The 16,079-nt window shown below is 43.6% G+C and overlaps 1 pseudogene; it reads left to right on the forward strand.

Moving 5' to 3' along the window:
• Positions 1–8,654: 8,654 nt before the first annotated feature.
• On the forward strand, positions 8,655–15,838 carry LOC139532287 (hemopexin-like; annotated as a pseudogene).
• Positions 15,839–16,079: the final 241 nt, after the last annotated feature.

Consider the following 16,079-nt stretch of genomic DNA (forward strand, 5'->3'; position numbering starts at 1 on the left):
TTCTGGGATCTTTTATTTCAGCTCATGAAACATGGGACCAACACTTCGCATGTTGCGTTAAAAAAAAATGTCAGTATACGATTGAAAGAACAATGATATTAAAACGTTTAGTGAACATCTACAATTCATACACTGCACTCCAAATGTCACACACTTTGTTGTGGAACAGTAATAACATTCCACCATCCTGCATGTGGACTGCTGTTTATGTAGCATTGTAGACTCAGGATGTTGACAGTGACTCACTCACCCTCCCAGAATACCGATGGTGACAGTCAGTCGGATGCAGAAAGGTGCTATGAGTGTCTTGCTCTGCCTGTTGACGGCACTCATGCAGACCGTTAGTAAGTGGCCTCCACTAGAAAACAAGAGTGAACAAGTAAAACAAAGGATTCCTCTATACTATTGTAGGCCTACTCCATACCAGAAGTAACTACCAACTCATAGAGATGAAATTACAATTTCATAATTTTTTCCTCTTCTTTTTTAAAACTATTTCATTTTATGTCACTACCAACCTCACTGCTGTTGTGATGGTTATGCAAATGACCAGAGCAACCCCATATGCCACAGCTGGCTGCAGTCTTCCAGTATCCGTTGGGTTTTTGATCACTGATACCAATTGGTGAAGATGAAGAGGGATGTCCCGAAAAACTCTGCAATGCACGGGAGAACAAATGTTTCATACTGGCTGCGGTTGATATTCTTCTTTTCGGGTGGTTTCTCACATTCACCTTTGCATGTATGCAAGGGCTGTATTGGTGTACCAAACACGGCTAATTTTGGTTGTTTGCCAAAGTTAGTGGCACAAGTAGCCTAGCTAGCTACAGCAGCTAACATGAAAACACACTCTCATTCCTTAGTAGCGGAGTTAGCAAACGTTTTTCCCAAAACATTCCAATTTGCAACACAATAAAAAAATACGGTAGGTTTCAAAAAAGGGGACTCCAAATGCTTCTGTCAGGTTTTGAATTCGCTTGATTGTTTTAAAATCAATATAAACAATGTAGCTAAGTTGCTCAAGTCAAGGGGAGTTATGCAAATTGCTCAATTACACCCACAGTACGAAAGCAAACCAACCCAAACAGATCTATATGGGCTCACAGATATCATCAATATCAGAACAGCAGTAGCAAGTCATTCAAATGATCCTGCCTTTGCTATCTGCCGACATCTAGTGGTTAGAACGTGCAAGGGAAATTGTGTTCCACCTGTGATCTCTAAATCAATTTTTACTAAGATTGTGCAGCACCTCCAACATAATGCATCATCATGATGTAGCCTATTTACCTTTTGACAAGTTATGACCTTGCAAGGACATGGGATGGTTGACTGTGGCATCTTGCTTTATAGCGAAACCTACAGTACAGAGATTTTAAATTGGATGGGGTTATTTTACATCTTGTCATGTGATCTGTATTATGTTAGGGGACTTAAATTTGACAAAGATATGGGTTTGATATGGGTTTGATATGGGTTTGACAGAGAGTTTGTGTGCATGAGAGAAATTGACAGTGTAAGGGAATTTAGATATGCAGTCTGAACTATTTTGAAGAGTGAAGAATGGGGAGAAAGAAAGAAAGAGGGATAGCGGGAAAAGGGCTGAAGGGGGTGTGACGGAGAGGTGTGGACGGGACAGAGGAAGGATGTGACGCTGTAGGATGCAGCACAGAGAGCAGTGGAGGGAAAGGAGTGCACCTGGCCCAGGTAAGATCCTTTCTGCTCTATTTAATCAAGGCTAATAGAATGAATAACAAAATTTAGGAAGTACTATAACTTTGCATGAATAGGTTTGCACAAGTACTGTGCACGACATGTCAATGAACTCTTGACAGATTTCTTTGTGCCATAAATTGAATTTGATTTTACTGTAATTTAACTGTAATTTGTTGGTATTGTAATGTTGACCTTTTCCTTGATTAGCGTTTTAAGTAAACATATAAGGATCTTTTGGGGAACTTTTAAAAAGGTATTTCTGACATACAGCATTTTGTCAGTTATCGTACTTATGCAGTAGTGGATGTTGATCACTTGATACTGGTGAAGGTGTCCTCAAAAGGAATGTTATCGTTACATTTTCCACTCAACACCTCAGCTAGTGCGATGCAGGTCCCTGGGTAACTTAGCAACCAGGGTCCCTCATTCAACATTTAACTGGGTAATGTGAGAGGGGACCGGTAGCTGCACTCCAACAGAGTGACTGTTATTTGTTTCACACGGACACAAAGGCCTATTTTCCCACATTCCATCAAACAAGTACGTGTCTGTACACCTGTCAGTTATTCTTTGGACTGGTTATATTCAGCAAAATGTGAATTGGGAGGCAAGTTTCTCTTTTCAAATATGTTTATTTTTCACTGTGACGTTTTGTTCTTTTAAATATATTTTATTCCAATTGCGTGTTCTGAATGGGTCAATTGGGTTATTTTTTACACATGTTATCTGTTTTTACACAGGTTATCTGTCCTAGATAAATACAAAAGAGAATGAAGAAGCATAATGGGATTGTCTATTCAATACATGAGAAACTGTGTTTTTACCCATTCACACTCTGAGGTCACATGTTTCCAGGGGGACCTTATTGTGCAGGGCACTGAGGTAAACTGATACCCCACTCTTTCATCCTAGAAAAAGCCCTGTTGTTTTGCTTCTGGGGCTGAAAGTTCTCTAACTAGGGCTTCATACTTATCCTACAGTGCTGTGAAAAAGTATTTGCCCCCTTTCTGATTTTCTCTATTTTTGCATATTTTCTATAACGAATGTTGTTAGATCTTCAACCAAAACCTAATATTAGATAAAGGGAACCTGAGTTTACAAATAACACAAAAAAGGATACTTATTTTATTTATTTAATTAACAAAGTTATGCAACACCAATTACTCTGTGTGAAAGAGTAATTGCCCCCTTACACTCAATAACTGGTTGTGTCACCTTCAGCTGCGATGATTGCAACCAAACGCTTCCTGTAGTTGTTGATCAGTCTCTCACATCACTGTGGAGGAATTTTGGCCCACTGCTTTCATAAGGATCATGTGTAATTCTCTAGGTAGATGAGATGAGTGATTCAGGGCCCTAAATATTTTTGTTCAATTGACACTGTCTTCTTCTCAGCCGCTGTAACTCTCAGCGCTTCACTGTTCAATCATCTTGGGACCAGCACTGTCTCTTAGTTTCACTTTTTACTAAATGACTCAAAATGGTTGTTTGCAATCGGAACACAGACCACTATTGTCACCACATGTGGACAGCACTGCTTATCTGCTCAGCATGGTGGTGGTAATATGATGGTTTGGGGATGCTTTGCTGCCTCGGGACCTGGATGACTTGCCTTAATAGAAGGAACCATGAAATCTGCTCTGTATCAGAGAATTCTACAGGAGAATGTCAGGCCACCCGTCTGTGAGCTGAAGCTGAAGTGCAGCTGCGTCATGCAGCAAGACAATGATCCAAAACACACAATCAAGTCTACATGAAAATGGCTAAAAAGCTAAACATTTGAAGTTTTGGAATGGACTAGTCAAAGTCCAGACCTAATCCCAATTGAGATGTTGTGGCAGGACTTGAAACGAGCAGTTCATGCTTGAAAACCCAGAAGTGTCGCTGATATGATCCTACTAATAATATACAGAGGGATTTTAGGATCTATATGTTGTATTCAGAGGTATCTGCTGGCACTGCTGCAGAACATAGTGTCTAGCCTAAGGGTCTAAGAACATGGTGATGACATACTAGAATACTGAGATACGGGGGAGTACAGTTACAATGACTCAGCCTTGTCTCAATTATCATAGGACCACAGGAATGTAACTAAAACAATGAAGCCTAAGCACTTTATAAGCCTGCCTTTCTTCAGCAGGTGAGTCCTAGACATTTGTTTTCTGTTCATTGTCAGAGCAGAAACATACAAATCTTTTTGAAGTCTGTTGTTCTTTGATTACCAAAGTGTCTGTCACTGTTTGAATAAAGATTTGGTACAAATCACAGGAGGTTGGTGGCACCTTCATTGCGGAGGATGGGCTTGTGGTAATGGGTGGAGCAGAATTGGTGGAATGGTAGAACGGTTTCAATGTGTTTGATGCCATTCCATTTGCTCTGTTCCAGACGTTATTATGAGCCATCCTCCCCCTCAGCACCCTCCACGGGTACAAATTTAGTCTTTCCTTGTCACTCAAATTTGAGACCAACATCAACCTTTTTCTTGTTGATCATTTTACACAAATTCAACTATTTCACGCTCTTTTCCCAGGATTCAACAGCAAGCTGAAGATTGAAACATACCAGAACAACAAGAAGATTCTCCATCTTCTCCTCCATGATGTTAATGAGGTCTCACTCCGAGAGAAAAGCCTCCTTCCCTGGCCTCTCAGCCCTGATGTCACACACCTCCAACATACAGAGAGACCTAAACTCCCCCAGGGGGTCCATCTTCGCACCCCTATCCCTTACCGATCCACCCAGCTGGGTGACGCTGGCCCTCTGCAATGTAGAGCAGGGTGAGAAAGAGCTGCATAGCCTTAAAAAAAGACAGACGAGTGAGGTGGAGGAAATGAACCGAGAGCTTGACAATGCCATCATTGAGGCTCAGAGACAAGAGCGCCGACTGCTGGAAAAAGTTGAGCAGGACCACCGAGAAGCCCAGCGGCGCCTGGAGCAGGTGAAGAGGGAGAACGCTGCGGCGGTGCGGGTTGGACAGTCCCTGGTGGACCGGCAGCTCCGCAAACTGGGCCAACTGAAGGAGCAGGTCCAGAGATGGGGTGGAAGCAGTGGGGGACCCAATAAGAACCAGCTTCAGAGGGGTGTGGCAGAAGTTACACAGCCTTGGGAAATCTCCCTCTCCTTAAAGAGGGTCAGTTTTCAGCCAGGTACGCAGCTGAAGGATGTTAGGTTAGGGGAGGTACATGTCCAGGATCAAAATCTGAACTACCCTATTGGTGTCTGCGGTGAAACAGGGAAGAAATGTGCTCTTCACTCAGGGGAGATGAAGTTTGGAGACAGTGGATCATTTGAAGTTCGGAAGGACCTTTCATCCACATCAAATAGTGGGAGCATGCGTGTAGTCAGGAAGCTCCGCCTGTCCACCACAGACAAGGATGAGCCAAAGTCACCAGTCTCAAAGCCACCGCTCAGTCCCCGGCATCGGGGAGCATCTGAGTCATCCATGGATGAGGAGCTAGACACACATGGCCAGGACCTCTTCCTGGCTATCCCTCCAATCTCCAGCCAAGGGGAGTCGGAGGGAGACGAACCAGGCTGTGGACAAACTGGAAACAAGAAAAGCTCCATCCTCAAGTGTAAGAGAAAGCAAAGGACCCTGGTTCTCGTCCCCAGCGAGGAACCCTCCTGCCCTCCAGAAGGCGGGAGATCTGAACATAGTGACCGACCACAGACCTCTCCCAAAACCAGCCATGGAGAACCCCATCCCAGGTACAGCCTCCAGGACCTATCTTCAAGACGCGCTCGCTCGCGTCGAAGCCTGTCACCCAGCAAATACCCCCATGGAACATCCACTAATGGGGGGATTCCCCCATCCCCGGCTGGCAGTGAGGCCTGCTACAACTACATCACCAGCCCCTCTCCTAGTAACAATGTCTTCCTGAACCAGGAACACCGACGCGCCATGTCGATGGCGGACCTCTCCAGGAAGACCCGTCCCTTGATCAATGGGGGAAAGGGTGCTCACCTGGGATTTATGAGAGACAACCACTCCTGTCTATCATCTGCCTCCTCAACCCTGGAGCAAGGGAATGGATCTGAGTCTGGCGGCAGAAGCCCCACAAGCTCGGATGAAAGAGAATCAAGATACCAGGGAAGGAGTGTAGGTTCTAACTGTGTGAGTCGATCTCTGTCCATGTCGGCTATTGACGCCAAAAGCCACCCTACAGCCAAGAAGAAACAATCAGACAATAGAAGGAGAGACAAACCAGAGCCAATCCTGAGAGACCTGGAGGAGGAAGCGGATTCAAGTGCCTTTGAGTCAGCAAATCTGATCAAGCAGTTTGGAAAGCAGGGCTCAGGGCGCTCCGACTTCAACCTGCCCAGCGGGCTCCACACCACTGTCAAAGGGCAGCTTTTTGTGGTGGACTGTGGGAACGCCCGAATTCAGGTGACCGACCTTCAGAAGTATGTTGTGCAGCAGGTGTCCCCTACTGGAACTGAGAGATCCGCCCGCATCTGCAACTACTTTGATGTGGCTGTGAACGACAAGGGCCTCATTGCGCTGACATGTGCTGCAGAGCGTGCCGTGTTGGTGTTCAGCCGTCATGGACGCCTCCTCCAGACCTTTGGGGGTAACATGATAGGATCCACCCATGAAGAGCTAGATGCACCCAGGGGAGTGACCGTCACCCGTCTGGATGAGTTCCTGGTGGCCGACATCAAGCGTGGAACTCTAACTGCCCTGATGCTGGACACCAAGACAGGCGCGAGGCTGGAGCGCACCATAATCACAGGATTCCACAGGCCCTACCTGGTGGCTGCCTGCCTGACCTCTGGGCTGATGGCTGTGTCTGAGCGGGGCAACGAGACTGGCCGTGCGCCTTGCATCCGAGTGCTGGAACCTGGCTGGAACACCATCCGTGTCCTAGGGTTGTGCTCCGGCATGGGGCCCGTCCTGGCCTGCCCCTGGGGCCTCAGCATCGACAGTGATGGGGATGTCCTGGTGGCAGACTGGGGCAGGTTGCACCGCGTCCTGCTGTACCCTGCCAAGGGCCTAGGCTGGCCCCTTGTTACCCAGGGTCTGAGCAGCCCCCGAGGCCTGGCCCTGCTGCCGGAGGGCCAGCTAGTGGTGTCAGACAGCATGAACCACTGTATCAAGATCTACCAATACAAGTGAGACACTGGCGGGGTGAAGCTGTCAAGATGAGGATGGAAAGATGAAGACGATGAAGAAGTAGGCATTCTCTAGTCAACACCGATGCAGATTTCAGTAAATAACAACTACTTTGGCATAATCCTAGAGGATCCTGTTGAGAATGTCATGTTCTTCTAGAAAAAGTGAATCATAAGTCACAATGTAGGGTACAAATTGTGAAAGAAGACAGACTGTATAGAGTTGTGGAGAACAGTAGAGAAGATGACATCTTTATTACCGCAGAGGACAATTTCATTTGCAGCAAATGTTTTAGCTTGTTTTTAATTTGCCCATTGTCTTAAATGTGATAATCATAGTTTGATAATGAACCAAATGAAAATGGTGAAGAATAGCTGTATATAGCAAAAATATATTTAGCAGAAGCATAATTGTATTTTAATAGCTACTACAGTGTAGAGCAGCAGTGAATTATTTACACCATATAACACAAAATGAAGGGTCCGTGCTCTCCGGCATCCTTGGGACATCCCTACCCCATAAATGTTTAAGGTAACGGTTAAGGTCAGGGTTAGGTAAGGGATATGGTTAAGGTTAGGGCTAGGGCTAGGGCTAGGGCTAGGGCTAGGGCTAGGGCTAGGGCTAGGGCTAGGGCTAGGGCTAGGGTAAGGGTAGGGGTTAAGGTTAGGGTTAGGTAAGGGTTATGGTTAAGGTTAGGGCTAGGGTAAGGGTAGAGGTTAAGGTTAAGATTAGGGTTAGGGTTTAGAGTAGCGATGTCATTTTAAAAATTGGCCATTTTATATAATGTGTAACAACAGGGTATGTGATGTTGCTGTAATTTCACCTCTGCCCTTACAAAAAAAGATTGCCGTTTTGAAACTGCAGTAAAGTGCAGTAACTGCAGTCGATTGTGGTATTTTGGATGCAGTAATTGCAAAATTACTGCAGTAAAAAGAAAGTGGTATTGTGGACACAGTATTTGCAGCATACTGCAGTTATACTGCACTCTAACTACAGTTATACTACAGTGTACTGCAGTTACTGTACACTGCAGTCTGACTGCACATTTGTTTCGTAAGGTTGAAGTCTAAAAGATTTTGAAATGCTGTCTATCCCCAGTAGTTATGTTGTGAAATACAGTAATGTGTAATAGCCTACGCTATGGTAATGTCTTTGAATTGAATACATTTATCATGAGACTGCCACCTCAAATATAATCAAATATACTGTGGATTTAATCACATTTTATGTGTATTGATTATCAATTACATTGTAAATATTTAATTAAAATGTTGATTGGGTTTAAATCTTTATTGCAATGTACTCATTTTTTATTTTGACTTCTTTCTTAGAAATCCAGTGTCTATAGTTTCAAATGATAGATCAAAGATAAGCAAGTCTTCTGTCACAGAGTGTTGTTGATCTCCCTGTCTCCCTGTCTGACTCTGATCTCTGTGCTGACTCTGACTCTGACTCTGATCTTTAGTCCTGGCTAAAAAGTGTGCCACTTGGAACTGGGAAATTATATTTCATCTGACCCAATGATGTTGGCCAAACCAGATTAATGTGTAACATCCCAACATGTTCAATATTTTACTTTTATCATAATAGAATTTGCCATATAAACATATAGTTGGATTAATACTCATTTTTTATGTGCTCTTATTGATTGCATTGTATTAGATGCATATATAAAACAGTTTCCGCTAAATAATCGTTTTGCAACAGCAAAAAGTCCTACACTCCCCCTGCTCTTTCAGTAAACAGAGCACAGAACTACCCACTCTCCCACACACAAAAGACACATTGGGAAATTCACCCACTCACAGGCAGATCCAGTATAAACGGTCTGGTTAGCTCCTGCTCAGGGACCTTTCTCAACTCAGCTCTCTTCGGTACCTGGACCCAAAGGAGGACCGCTCAACGTGATGCTTCTCTCCCAAACACTCTGCCTGTGCTTGGCACTAGCACTCAGCTATGCTGCTCAAACGTGAGTACTTCTGATCAACTGCTAAGCCTTAACATTTACATGTTAGTCATTTAGCAGATGCTCTTATCCAGAGCCACTTACAGGAGGAATTAGGGTTAAGTGCTTTGCTCAACAGCACATTGACAGATTTTTCACCCAGTTGGCTCGGGGATTCGAACCAGCGACCTTCGGTTACTGGCCCAACACTCTTAACCGCTGGGCTACCAAAATGGCATCGACGTTCAGTGTAGCCACAGCTAAATACACTGCCTCTAAATTGCCTCTGTACTTGCTTTGTTAAACTGTTACTTTATTCAACACATTATGAGCTTCGCTGTGTTAAGACATGTCTTATGCAACACAATTGGATACTATGCTGCCACACGTTGGCTGGGTTAGTTCCATAAGTTTGTTTGCAATATCACAGAGGTCAAAGGCAGGATCAATAACCCAAACACACAAAGAGTGGTCTGAGTCAGTCGTGTACCTCAGCCCTTCTGTCACGGATTCACCACATTACCTCATCAGTACAGATCCCCTTCATATCAATCAGGTATCCCTTTGAGCTGCTCTATTTGGAATAGGGCTGTGTATACTACAGCATCATTTTTGCTCTATCTACCCAGAGGGTGGAGTTATGATGTGCAGTGTATTATCTAATTTCCCATGTCTATGATCTGACTCATGTCTCATCAGAATGAGGACATTATGGTTTATGATGAATAATGTCTGCTTTTTTCTACGCAGGCTCCCATGATGTAATGATGGCAGGTGAGTCTAAGATCCATATTCATTTAACAGCCTGTCAAAATGCAGGACCTCACAACTCATTGACTGATCCAGGCATGCTAGGCAAGGCTAACAACTAGGGTTGCAACTTGCCACGGGCACAGGTGTTCTTCAATTCCATTTCAGCCCGTTACGCATGTCCTACATGTTTTTATATGAGAGTAGGATGCATGACTTCCAAATAACCACACCGCACCCTTTCATGTGGAGAAATGTTTGAATAATGAAAAGTCATTCAACCTGCATCTCACCTTGACTCTGACTGGCCCATCAGACCACGGCCACGACCACCACGAGGATCAGGTCCACCACAATGCCAACCCAGACCGGTGTGACGGCATCGAGTTTGACGCCATCGCCCCTGACGAGAAAGGAAACACCTTCTTCTTCAAGGGTATCAAAACCATGTTATGAGTCGTATTTTTTACCCTCATTCTCCCTACAGTGGGCTTGTCATTGTCATGATATGTCATTATGTCCCCATCAGGATGGCTAGGGTTACGGGTACACTCTTAGAAAAAAGGTACAATCTAGAACGTAAAAGGGTTCTTCGGCTGTCCCCATAGGAGAACCCTTTGAAGAACCCTTTTTGGTTCCAGGTAGAATCATTTTGGTTCCACGTTAAACTCTATTGGGTTCCATGTAGAACCCTTTCCCCAGAGGGTTCTACATGGAACCCAAAAGAGTTTTACCTGGAACCAAAATGATGGGGACAGCCAAACATCCCTTTTGGAACCCTTTTTTCTAAGAGTGTAGTGGATTAGTTAGTGGGCATTTTGTTATGGGCTACCATGACCTGCAAACGCGTGTTTGTGATAGGTATTTTTGAATTCTGTAAGGAGCGTGTAAGCTTACATTTCCATGAGTATATCTGATCCCAGATCTGAACTATGCTACTCTAAGGGGATCACCTGTGGAAGGGCTTCACTGGTCCAGCTCAGGTCTCCAGTGCCTTCTTCAAGGAGCTAGATGACTACCATCACCTGGGGCATGTTGATGCTGCCTTCCGCATGCACAACAAAGAAAAGCCTGAAGACCAGGATCACATCTACCTTTTCCTGGTACTGTCAATATCAATGATGTAGTCGATATCCATATGAATAGGCCCTTAAACACGTAGTTTTACTAGTGACTCATCAGCTTGGGCAATCTTTTTAAAAGTCAAATTATGCAATCATGTGTTCACATTACCATTGTAAACAGCATTCAAAGGCATCATGCCCATAGGGGGCACAGTAGCACGTGCCACCTCTTATTTGTCCTGTAAAAAATACATACAAAATATATACAGTTGAAGTCGGAAGTTCACATTCCCCTTAGCCAAATACATTTAAACTCAGTTTTTCACAATTCCTGACATTTAATCCTAGTGAAAATGCCCTGTCCTACGTCAGTTAGGATCACCACTTTATTTTAAGAATGTGAAATGTCAGAATAATAGTAGAGTGAATTATTTATTTCAGCTTTTATTTCTTTCATCACATTCCCAGTGGGTCAGAAGTTTACATACACTCAATTAGTATTTGGTAGCATTGCCTTTAAATTGTTTAACTTGGGTCAAACGTTTCAGGTAGCCTTCCACAAGCTTCCCACAATAAATTGGGTGAATTTTGGCCCATTCCTCCTGACAGAGCTGGTGTAACCGAGTCAGGTTTGTAGGCCTCTTTGCTCGCACATGTTTTTTCAGTTCTGCCCACAAATTTTCTATGGGATTGAGGTCAGGGCTTTGTGATGGCCACTCCAATACCTTGACTTTGTTGTCCTTAACTTTGGAAGTATGCTTGGTGTCATTGTCCATTTGGAAGACCCATTTGCGACCAAGCTTTATCTTCCTGACTGATGTCTTGAGATGTTGCTTCAATATATCCACATAATTTTCCTCCCTCATGATGCCATCTATTTTGTGAAGTGCACCAGTCCCTCCTGCAGCAAAGCACCCCCACAACATGACGCTGCCACCCCCGTGCTTCACATTTGGGATGGTGTTCTTCGGCTTGCAAGCCTCCCCCTTTTTCCTCCAAACATAACAATGTTCATTAAGGCCAAACAGTTCTATTTTTGTTTCATCAGACCAGAGGACATTTCTCCAAAAAGTACGATCTTTGTCCCCATGTGCAGTTGCAAACCGTAGTCTGGCTTTTTTATGGAAGTTTTGGAGCAGTGGCTTCTTCCTTGCTGAACGGCCTTTCAGGTTATGTCGATTAAGGACTCGTTTAACTGTGGATATAGATACTTTTGTACCTGTTTCCTCCAGCATCTTTACAAGGTCCTTTGCTGTTGTTCTGGGATTGATTTGCACTTTTCGCACCAAAGTACGTTCATCTCCAGGAGAAAGAACGCATCTCCTTCCTGAGCGGTACGACGGCTGCATGATCCCGTGGTGTTTATACTTGCGTACTATTGTTTGTACAGATGAACGTGGTACCTTCAGGCATTTGTAAATTGCTCCCAAGGATGAATCAGACTTGTGGAGGTCTAAAATGTTTTGTTTCTGAGGTCTTGGCTGATTTATTTAGATTTTCCCATGATGTCAAGCAAAGAGGCACTGAGTTTGAAGGTAGACCTTGAAATACTGTCACGTTCCTGACCTGTTTTCTTTGTTTTTGTATGTGTTTAGTTGGTCAGGGCGTGAGTTGGGGTGGGCATTCTATGTTATGTGTTTCTATGTTGGTTAATGGTTTGCCTGATATGGTTCTCAATTAGAGGCAGGTGTTTGACGTTTCCTCTGATTGAGAACCATATTAAGGTAGGGTGTTCTCACTATTTGTTTGTGGGTGGTTGTCTCCTGTGTCTGTGTATGTCGCACCACACGGGACTGTTTCGGTTGTCGTTCGTGTTTGTAGTCTGTACCTGTTTGTGCATTCTTCGTGTTTATGTAAGTTCACATGTTTTAGGTCAGTCTACGTCGTTTTGTTATTTTGTAATCTTTTCAAGTGTTATCGTGTTTCATTCGTTCTGTTAATAAATCATTATGGATTACAACGCTGCGTATTGGTCCGACCCTTCTCGCTTCTCCTCTTCAGACGAAGAGGAGGAGAGCACCCGTTACAAATACATCCACAGGTACACCTCCAATTGACTCAAATGATGTCAATTAGCCTATCAGAAGCTTCTAAAGCCATGACATAATTTTCAGGAATTTTCCAAGCTGTTTAAAGGCATAGTCAACTTAGTGTATGTAAACTTCTGACCCACTGGAATTGTGATACAGTGAATTATAAGTGAAATAATCTGTCTGTAAACAATTGTTGTAAAAATGACTTGTGTCATGCACAAAGTAGATGTCCTAACCGACTTGCCAAAACTATAGTTTGTGGTTGTGGTGGTTGAAAAACTAGTTTTAATGACTCCAACCTAGGTGTATGTAAACTTCCGACTTCAACTGTATATTTTAATATATTACATTTTTTTGTTACATTTTTAGTTGCTGTTTCTCTGTCATGCTACTAGCCACCTAGCAATATTATGAAGTTGGCTTAAACTACCCCAGATAGGCTCCCAATCTCCCAACCGCATAACTAGCGAGGAAGAAGCCATTACAGGCTATCAATCAAGTTGGAGTAGGTAGCTTGTCAAACTGTCTTATCTGGCATGCCTACTAGCAAGGTTGGTCGACTTTATAAAATCAAGCATTTACTAAATGTACTGAATAAGACTAACATTCCTTCAATCTTTTACCCAGATTTTAGCAGAGATGCAGAGAAGCATATTTCGTTTCTTTAAAAAAAAGAACATCAGTCAGGAGCAGACAGAAAGCTCGAGATATGCAGAAAAATAAACATAAAAAAAAAAAAAATTAAGTCTAATGATTATGGCTCAAGATTGCAGGAAAAGGCTGTGCAGGTGTCTGAAAAATGTTATATTCTCCAACTTCAGACCACCCCCCTGCCACCCTCACATACTTTGTGCACCCTCAGATTTTGGAGGTGTATGACACCTCTGACAGCATTCACTTAGTATACTCAGTATACACCATCCCTCCTCCATTACAGGACGACAAGGTTTTCAGCTACTATAACCACAGTCTGGAGGAGGGCTACCCCAAGGACATCCAGCTGGACTTCCCAGGGGTGCCCAGCCACCTGGACGCTGCGGTGGAGTGACCCAAGGAAGAGTGTAACTCAGACTCTGTCCTATTCTTCAAGGGTAAGCCTGTTAACCCTTTGATGAGACCATTATGAACATTTCTCTGGTTTATTGCTATAAACATTTAGCAATTATTCACAGACAACATACCAGGAAATGTGTTATGGATATCAAGTTTTCTAGTCTTGATGTGAGCTGCCTTGCGTATGTTTTCTCTCACACAGGAGAAGAAGTGTACAACTATGACATCGCCACAGAGTCAGTAAAGGAGAGACAGTGGGCCCACCTGCCCAACTGTACGTCTGCCTTCCGTTGGCTAGAGCAATACTACTGTTTCCATGGTCACAACTTCACCCGGTTGCACCCTGTATCTGGGGAGGTGAATGGAGTGTACCCTAAGGACGCCAGGCACTACTTCATGAGGTGCCCCAATTTCGGTAAGAGAACCATGCAAAGGATGTTACCCTTCCTCCTTTATCAAAATCAGTTCATTGTCAGAGAAGGCTGGTGGGAGGAGCTATAGGAGGATGGGCTCATTGTAATGGCTGGAATAGTATAAATGGAACGGCATCATCAACACATCAAACATATAGAAACCACATGTTTGACTCCATTCCATTATTCCATTCCAGCCATTACAATTAGCGTGTCCACCTATAGCTCATCCCACAAGCCCCCTCTGCCCAGTGTACATGCTGTGAGATTGAACAGATGAACGGTGAATGGTAATAACAACACCATTTCAGGGAAAAAAAGCTTTTGGATTGTGTTGAGACGTGTTATTGTTGGATTGTAGGCCATGGCGGTGAGGCAAAGGTTCCCAAAATGCAGTGAATTGACTCTGGATGCCATCACCTCAGACGACTCAGGCAAAACCTATGCCTTCACTGGTAAGAACTAAGCCTTTGTGTTAAATTGTGCGCACAACTCGCGTAAGACAGTTGCCAATTTTCACTTCCGTCCCACTTCCTCAGGTCGTATTTATATGCGTTTAGACACCCATCGTGATGGTAAACACGCCTTCCCCATTGCCAGAACCTGGAAGGAAGTGGCCAACGGGGTGGACGCAGTCTTCTCCTTCAGTGACAAGATCTACATCATCAAGGTGGGTCAAAGGTTACAGGATGTAGGGGAAGACAGGGACTTCACTTGCAATAAATAACATGTTCAAATCTTTACTCACTACAGTACCTTTATTGTTTATTGTTATTCACTGTATATTTACTCCTCGTGTCACTTTAACTCTGCATTGATGGAAAAATACCAGTATTTCACTGTTAGTCTACACCTGTTGTTTACGAAGGATGTGACAAAAGAACATTGATTTGATTTGAGTTTTTAGAAAATTACTTTTTTTCAGTCAACTGTTTTGTTACCCATCGTGCCTCTGTTTGTCCCAAGGCACATAAAACACACCTGAATGCCACCATTTCCGGTTGACAGGGCGACCAAGTTTACATCTACAAATCAGCAGCTCCCTCCACTCTGATTGAGGGCTACCCTAAAAGCCTGAAAGAGGAGCCGGGCATCGAAGTGCCTGTGAACGCAGCCTTTGTTTGTGCAGATCACCATATTGTGCACATTATTCAAGGTAACTAATTGGACATTGAACTTGAGTACATTCAAATCTATCCAAGAAAGGGTTGTTGATCTTTTTACATCAATATTCACAAAAAAATGTGATTATCCTGTGTCAGAAATGGTTTGATATTGAGATAAAAACAGCTGCATTGGACCTTTAACACACTCAATGAAAAAATGATTTTCCTGTCTCTATTTCCCCCTACAGGACAGAAGATGCAGGACATTGACCTGTCTGCCACCCCTAGGATAGTAGCCAGAGGCCCCACTGCCCATCTCCGGCATAGAGGCAGGCATGTGTGGCCCTGATGGCATCAAAGTGTTTGTGGGCTCTGAGTACTACCACTACGAGACCCCCAGGCTCCTGGCTTTCAGCAAGTCCCGCCCAGACCCTAAAAACATCACCCCAGACATGATGGGCTGTGTGGAATAGGAGTCAGTTTATGTTAGATACCTTTTCGAAGAATGTCAACTGTGATCATCTGTACTCAATGGACAACATGGTGTCTTATTAGAAAATGTGCCAAATTTGCTGTCAAAACATATGTTAAAGTAACTGTCCAGCGAGTAAAAAATTATTGACTCAATAAAATTATTGAATCCTATACTATTTTCTGTGGCCAAAGCATACATTTGAGAAAAAACACTTCAGAAATCCCACCTTAAATTTGAATCTCAAACAGACCGTTTCAAAAATGCTTGCTATTTCCTCATAGAGGATGATATCATCAGCATTCTACTCACATTAATATTTGTAATGATTGGTATATGCCAAAACCATTCTGTTGTGTTGGGGTAACTAACACAGACAATCTGCATATAAACATACCTCATTTAAAAAAATGT

This window comes from Salvelinus alpinus, chromosome 10 (assembly GCF_045679555.1).
Source record: "Salvelinus alpinus chromosome 10, SLU_Salpinus.1, whole genome shotgun sequence".
NCBI classification, from domain to species: Eukaryota; Metazoa; Chordata; class Actinopteri; order Salmoniformes; family Salmonidae; genus Salvelinus; species Salvelinus alpinus.